At 40.5% G+C, this 7,731-nt stretch overlaps 1 long non-coding RNA gene across 1 annotated transcript; it reads right to left on the minus strand.

The window, feature by feature from the left end:
• Positions 1-2,014: 2,014 nt before the first annotated feature.
• On the minus strand, positions 2,015-5,223 carry LOC136286113 (uncharacterized). Its single transcript, XR_010719767.1, has 3 exons — positions 5,089-5,223; positions 3,730-3,843; positions 2,015-2,284 (listed from the first exon to the last, which is right to left on the minus strand). It is a non-coding gene; the product is annotated as an uncharacterized lncRNA (long non-coding RNA).
• Positions 5,224-7,731: the final 2,508 nt, after the last annotated feature.

The following is a 7,731-nucleotide window of genomic DNA, read 5'->3' on the forward strand; positions in this document are numbered from 1 at the left end:
CTTGGCATGCCATACCATGTGAGTTCAAATCAAGACTTTATTCCCTACTATCCCCTCAAGCCTCAGATATATATTTACAGTTAGAGGTGAGGAACCAAGTATCAACAGAATAAACAGAACAAGGGTCACATTGACAAGTATTCCTAAGATGCTGATTTATTCTGTCTTTCTGTTCATATTTCATCTCTGCTTTTAACCCAGAAAATGTTTACCCTACAGAGATTTTCTCTGTAATAAGTATCAGTGAGGCTGGGCTTCACATCTCTGACCTGCAATCCCTCTGCTGTACTACAGGTTATATTATGTTTGTTCTTACTGTTTTGAGCATCAATAGTGCAGTAAAAGGTGTATATTTGAATAAGCATAGCTTTGCACAGGATGCACCAAAAGGCAAGATCATAAAGTTTAGCTTCTGCAAGGAAATATTTTGAGGAATGCGGATTCATAAGGGAGCACCATGACCCTTGCAAACTATTCCAGGGGCTGTTCACTGTGTAATGTGAATGGGGTTTGTATAATACTGCAAACACCTAAATGTTGCAGGGCACACAGTATTTGCCAGTAGTTCCTATACTGAAGCAAAATATAACCAAAGCAGGTGTAATGTGACTCAGAAAAAGAGGAGGTTATCACACTAGGTCCCTGACATGGCAAGGAATGTGTTAGATGACACAGAAAACACACAGGGGTGTGCAACTCCCCATGCAACAAAGAAAGAAAGAAAAAAACCCCACATAATATAAAAGCTTTTTTCAGTTTTGTTGTTGTTGTTTAATTAAAATCTCTTATGTTTTACCTACCTCTAAACTGATCCATTTTCTGCATTTTGGGGCATTTGATCTGGTCTCTCAGGAAAGATTTGGCCAGTTAGTGGCTGGTCCTGCTACTGTTTTAACCACCAGGGGACACCTCAGAGCTGGCGTAAACCAGCAGGGCTGCAGGGACAGCTGCAGAGCAGCACTGCCTCTAGGCTTCCTTAATTTCAGCCAATGTTTTAAAGTGTCCTGCTTTTTACTTATGGTAACTTTGATAAATAGGGATTCAACAGGAGTTGCTTCTAATGCCCTAAATTGATTAATAAGAGGTTTATGCAATGCTTAGTGCAAAGTATTTATTTGGCTCATAATTAAATATAAGGTTATGACAAAGAGTGATCAGGTCCGTCAGGAGGGGTTGTAACACAACAACTGTAAGGGAGTCAAGATTTCCCCTATGCTTTGTTTACTTCCTCTGTGAGTCCAGTGCTCAAAGTTTTATATTCATGCCTTCAACATTGTCAAATATTGGGAAACAAAGTAGGAAAATTTTCATCTTTTCACTGTGTAAAGAGTTTGTGTTCTGTCCTGGACCAAGAATACAGTTGTTGGGACTCATTTAGCTGTAGAGAAAGCAATTTCAACAAACATTAATATACTTATATAGTATAAATAACAAATCATCACAAGTTTTATTAAAGACTGGTCTTTTGATTTTTCTATGGCTTTTCAGTGAAAGCAAAAAGAAAAGCAGAAACTAAAAAAAATAAATAAATGAACATAGGCTAATTCAAATTAGAAAAGAGGACATGTTATTATTCACAACATGTCTATCTTTTCTACCTTAGAGTTTTGCAAAATAGTTTATCACAAACCAGTTAATCTCTCTAAGAGACTTCCAGTTCCTTCAAGCATGTGCAAGAAATGGGTATGGCTGGACTTTGCTGTGGGAAAAGGGTTTTTTTTTTTCTCACATTAAGTGTATATCCTCAGATAAAATAAACATCAGTATGGCCTTATGTCACACTATTTCCAAAGAACACACAGAGGTTGTAACTGAATTTATAATTCAGATGTATTCAACTACTGAAAGCACCTAATTGGCATGACATGTGCCTTGGGGATTTTTCATTGTTCTTAAATCACAATGTGTTAAATGACAAAAGCAACCATATTTGGCATGCTTTTCCAATCTGAAACTTGATTTAAGGACAAGTTGGGTAAACAGGGTCTAAATTCACAAAATTAGTAATTGCCAAGTGTTTTTATTCACAGGTTCCCCCATCAATGTCAACAGTTCAGGTGCTTGGACAGCTGTGTGTGTCACAGCAGAGTCACCTGTGAGTTCAGTGCTGCACCTCCCTGTACTGCTGGGAGGGCTGCTGTCAGTCCTGCCGTGCCCTCAGGGGGCTGCCATGGGGTTCACTGGTTTTGCAGCTGGAGAGACATGCACTTGCTTAGAGAAAGAAATTCCAGCCTTTCAATTCACAGAGTCAAGTCAACTTCTTACATCACAGTGAAGAGCCTGGCTGAAGAAGAAAAAAAAGTGAAACCAAGGCAACTTCCCTGAATTTTAGAAAAAAAAAATTGCAAAGTTATTATCTTAACATTCTAGTGCTGCATACTGAAAGTCAGATTAAATCTAAGTTACTGCATTCCCCCCTCAATTCTCCTTCCACAAGTTCCTTCTTAATCTCAAAGAATCTGAGTAGACCAACTGCAGAACTGTCGTGTGGAAAAGGATGGAAGCTCTGCCATGCTCTTATCTCCTCCAATACTGCAATGGTTCAGCAGGACTTTGGTGTCTCTGCTTGAAAAGACCATTCTTTTGCTGCTTTGAGCATCAGGATTTGATGTGCAGCTCACATATTTTGATGTTATACCTCCCCCAATTAGTGTGTCATCACATATCTGCAGAAGGGGAGGCAGCAAAGTAATGCTCAGATCGGTGAGTGTGAGTCAGGTGGATGGAAACATTTAAATGTCTGGTGCTCAGCCACTCCTTCTGCTCACAGTGCTCACATACAGGACCCTTGTCAGAAAACCAGTGTCAATTGGAATTGTACTGAACCTTATCAAAACTGCTGTCCTTTTAAACCAGGAAGATCTTTGGCTGATTTCTGCTTGTGCCCTCTCAAGAAGGGGATCACTTGTCTGGATGAAAAACAAATTTAATAGTACTAAAAATCCTTCAAAATTATAAATCTTGACAGAAGGGCACTTACAGTCATTTGGAAGTGGGATTTATGTGACCCAGCTGCTTTTCAGAATAAAATGGGTTCTTTTTACAGGTTTTCTCCCAGTATTAAGTTCATATAACCAGATTGTGTTTGTACAAAGACCTATACTGAGTGTTTTTTTTCTAGAAAACTGCTGCTATAGCTCCTGTTGTCAGTTTGATTAGCCTGCCTGCTTGACTGAAGTAATGTCAAGGAGTTTTAGTCTTAAATGTCAGTATAAATAGCTTAAGAAATATTGCCATTTATGTGGACATAAAAATGTGGAATCATATTTTCTCTATATCTTTTCCACATTCTTTGCCTACTTCTTAATAAGATTTTTTTTTAAATTTAAATAAGTGCTGAGCATCCAGTATTTCACTTCCCTTCTTCTTTCAGCATATATTATTCAGCACCCCATCATCTATCCCTGTGTTGTTCAGCTGCTGGCTCCAGCTGAAAATGCTCTGTGCTTTCCTGTGTTCAGGCTCTGGCCGAACAAACTGCCCACAAACACAGTTATATGCAGAGCAAGGCTAGGAAAAGTTTGATTTCTGTGGGGCAGAAATATTCTTTCCCCATTTGTTTTACCAGGGTACAGAATAGGCCAAAATTAAGGGCATACATGGGCACTGTGTTGAATCTGGGCCATTGAAATCAATGGAAGTTTTGTGGAAAACTGAGTATCATACATGGGTTTTTTTCAGTGATGGCTGTGTAGAAAAATGTTTCTGAAAAAACATTGTCACACTTACCACAGTTTCTGTAGCCACAGGCTGGTGAGGGAGGATGCAGACCTATTGCTTTGAGAAAGATTCTGTTGTCTCTGTGCTTTTTGTTTCAGCTGATTAGTGCCATGAGTGTTCCTGCTGCAGTGAGAGGCATAGATAAGGATTAAATTTGGAAAGCATATTCCAGACCAGCCCTGCTCAGAACCCTCCTCATGCCCCATCCTGTGCTGCAGCCACTGGGGGAAGGAGACTGTTGATGCTCACAAGTCTCATCCTTGATTTATTGATTTGGGCTCCTCTGGGAATTAACTACCTCCATCAGGTATTCATTGTTAGCGTGGGGTTTACTGTGGTACTTTAGACAAAGCCCTTTTTTGAGATTTACTGCTTGGCTTCTGTTCATTTGAGTTCTCTTTGAAGCAGAGAGAAAAAAGAGCATCTTTTCAAACTTCTTAATGAAAGCAGTGTCAGCTGATGGCTGGTATCCTTGTGACAGTGAATGCACAGATACATAATGTCTGCAGAACTGGTTCAGCAGCAGGCCAGTTTAGAAGAACTGAAATATGTCTCAAGGTTTTTCAGTAAAACACAATGCAACCATTTGAAAATGTTGTGGGTTTTTTCCTAAATGCTGGTTTTGAAGGTATGCACTACCTCAGAAAGCAGAAAAGCTGTCTTTTGATTGTAGAATCACAGGAGGCAGTAAAGTAAAATAAAATCTATTCAATTAAATTAATTAAAGTCTGAGACAACTTGTGTTGAATGAGCTAATGATGGGCCCTCTATGGAGAGAGCAAACCCTTAATCAAGATGAGTGCAAGGTGGTGCAGAGCACCTGAAGGCTTCCATTGCTGCAAATAGCAGCAGAGGAGAAAAGGGTGCATGTGAGGCTGCGTTTGCTGTAAGCAACTAGAAAATGGACTGAAAAACAAGTGGCTTCTTGCAACTAGAAAGCAGGATGGTGCAAGTACGCGTTGTTATTCCTTCAATATATTGCAATTTTTTCTGCCTATTGCCCACCAGCAGCAGAGAAATGGCTCCAGACCTGCCTCTTACCAGCTCTGTGGTGATGCCTGCATACCCCCAAAAGTACAAGGGAACAGAAGGACAATTTGTACTAAATAAGATAAAATGTTATGAGACATGTGAATGTGCACATGCTAATGAACGTGCTGGAGGTGAGGCAGCCACATATCCATGGGCATTACCAGTCACAAGCACAGAAACTGATGTCAGCAGGGCCATGTGCTCTTGCTGCTGTATTTTAATCATTTTACCATGGTTTTGGTGCCCTCCTGTTATATCCTGGCTTGGTTTTAGATCTTTGGAAAAGTATCAGTGCCCTTGTGTATGTAGGTGTTTAAGAAATGTTCTATTCCTTACCTGGGAATTTGTTCACCTCAGGATTTAGTGAATATTACATCCAAACGTGGTACATGGTGAGCTACTTCAACTGCTAAACATTGTCTTCACCATGTGTGAAAGAAAAGAACCCATTCAGCAAACAGCCAAGGCAGAGAGAACAGTTATAGAGCCCCTTTTTAAAGTCAGAAGTGCTCTCCTTTGGGCAATTCCAAGTGTGATACTTTAGAGTAGTAAAATGCCATGAGTAGTATGTGCTTCAGGGTGAATACTGTAAAACCTGCTGTAACTGAATGGCATTACAGACCTGTGGACTGCCTCATCCAGCCTTGGCACTTCATGCAAACTGGGGTAGCAAAATAATGTAAGCTTGGCTTTCCTACATAGAAGAATCTCATTTGTAAAATACACTAAAAATAAAGTCAAATCAAGGAAACATAAAACCTAAGAGATTAATTAGGTTTAGGTTTTTATCCAAATCCTCTTAGTCTTTCCCGGGATGAGATTTAAACAAAGCAAAAGCTAAATGTAATAATTCCTATCACCAGTTGATTTTTGAGAAGTGATTATTCTGAGGCAGGCTGCTGCATATCTGCAGGAAAAGAGCCTCTTAAGCATCGTGTTATATTTTCCTGTTTAACCGCAAGATGCATTCATGCTGATGTCCCAAAGCAATGCCTTCAGAGCCTGTATTGTCAGAAATTGGAGGCATCTGTGCAGATATTAGTGATGTCTGATCTTACCATCAGCCTCTGGCATCCCTCAAAAGACTGCCTAGACATACCAATCCAGCAGATTAGAGCTTCTGTATTTTACTGCTCTGTTAGGGTGGCACATGATGGGGAACTGAGTCTGTCCTGATGCATGTGCTCAGGTGCTGATTCTTATTGGTGCTGCCCACCCCCAGCTGCCAAGAGGCTCAGTACAGTTGCAGCCAGAGAATATCTTTCAGCTGTCATTACATATTTGAACATAGCAAGAAGCTAGAATGGCAGCTAGAATGGTATATTTATCAGATTTTTTTGTTGTTGTTGTTCTTCAGGATTTGCTACAGGTGCCATAAATATACTGGAATTCATTTTATCCTCTCTTTATCTGGGTCAGAACAGCAAAACAACTCAGGGCAACATGACCTCAGAAGTTCGTTCCTCTGAATAAGAGGATTCTAAGAAAGTTTTGAAGAAAGTAGCCTGAAGAAAGTCCATATTCAGTTGCAGTAAGAGGACATTCTGGCCATTTTGCCTTCTAAATGAATTTCTGCATGGGAAGAGAGCAAAAAGTCAAGAAAAGGAGGATCCCTTTATAAACAGGAGGGTTAGTAAAGATTCATCCTGATAGATGATCAGATGCCTGGGAAGCTTGTCTGCTGATGCACACAAAAACTTACTAACACAGAAATCAGAAATGTTAGAGTTTATCCCTGCTGCTTCTGTGTACACTGTCAGGTTAAGATTACTTTTAAACCCATTAAAATATAATATCTAAGACACTTTCTTCTTTTCGCATTCATCAAATTCTACTACCTCACAGTTCAATATATTCTCCTGCTGTGCAGAAAAAGCAGAGATTTTCTCTTGATTCCCCAATGCATGTCCAGTGCTGAAGAAGAAGAAGCTGCTCAGCAAGGGGTATGGTTGACACTTTAAAATGCTCAAAACAATAGCCCTGTTGACTGGTTATCAGAAGCAAAATCTAGTAACTGATTGCAAAGCCTGAAGTAATATTTGTGGCTCTTGTTATTTGGCTGCTACACTGACTTCTGTCAGGGCATTGTACCTAAAAGTCTGAGGTGGTAAAACCCAAGCAGCCCCTGAGAAGCACAGAGTTGCTGTAGTCAAAACCCAGGGAATGAGAAAATATCTGGGGGTCTTGAGTCAGCACTCACTAATTTTTAAAAGCAGGCTCTGAGCAGGTTACCAGACCCATTCAGGTCCCTTTTTTCAATTAAAATAGCACTGTACTGAGTGTGAAAAGGGGGCAATTGTGGGGCTGCCTTTGGTGCAGCTGCAGCTCCTTGCACCTCCTTCACTTAGTCACACTTGTGGGCTGTCGCCGGTAGAGACACGAAAGAACTACACTCACTCAGGTTCAGAGGTGAGCAGAGAAAGAGGAAGTTTATTATCATTTGTGATTTAGATAGGATTTGGAGTTTGGTCAAGGATTGGTAGATGAGAGGAACACTTTTCTGACCCTAGTGGTCGGTTCACCAGTTTATCAGAGACTGGAATGAAAACAATCTACTTGTTTATGTTACATTTGTGAGAGACTCCACTAGAAATATGTAAACAGTCATCAGAAGGCTAAAGAATCAGGGCAACAGTGGGCCAGCTTGGCACTGCTGGAAGGGCTGTCTGACCCACTAACACAGAAAGAGGGAGACTAAAAAATGCGTGGATTGGGGAGAGAAAAGAAAATCAGAGAATTACAGAATCATCAGATGGTTTGAGTTGGAAGGGACCTGAAAGGTCATCCAGTTCCAAACTGGCTGCCATGGTCAGGGTCACCTTCCACTCACCAGGTTGCTCATCCATTCCCATCCAGCCCAACATTAAGCACTTCCAGGGATGGGGCATCCATGGCTTTTCTGGGCAACATTAAAAGTTCCAGTCTTTCACTACCTTATGAGTAAAGAATTTCTTCCTAACATCTAACCTAAATCTCCCC

Source organism: Chamaea fasciata, unplaced genomic scaffold, assembly GCF_029207755.1.
Source record: "Chamaea fasciata isolate MVZ Bird 193981 ecotype frontalis unplaced genomic scaffold, bChaFas1.0.hap1 SCAF_2, whole genome shotgun sequence".
NCBI classification, from domain to species: domain Eukaryota; kingdom Metazoa; phylum Chordata; class Aves; order Passeriformes; family Sylviidae; genus Chamaea; species Chamaea fasciata.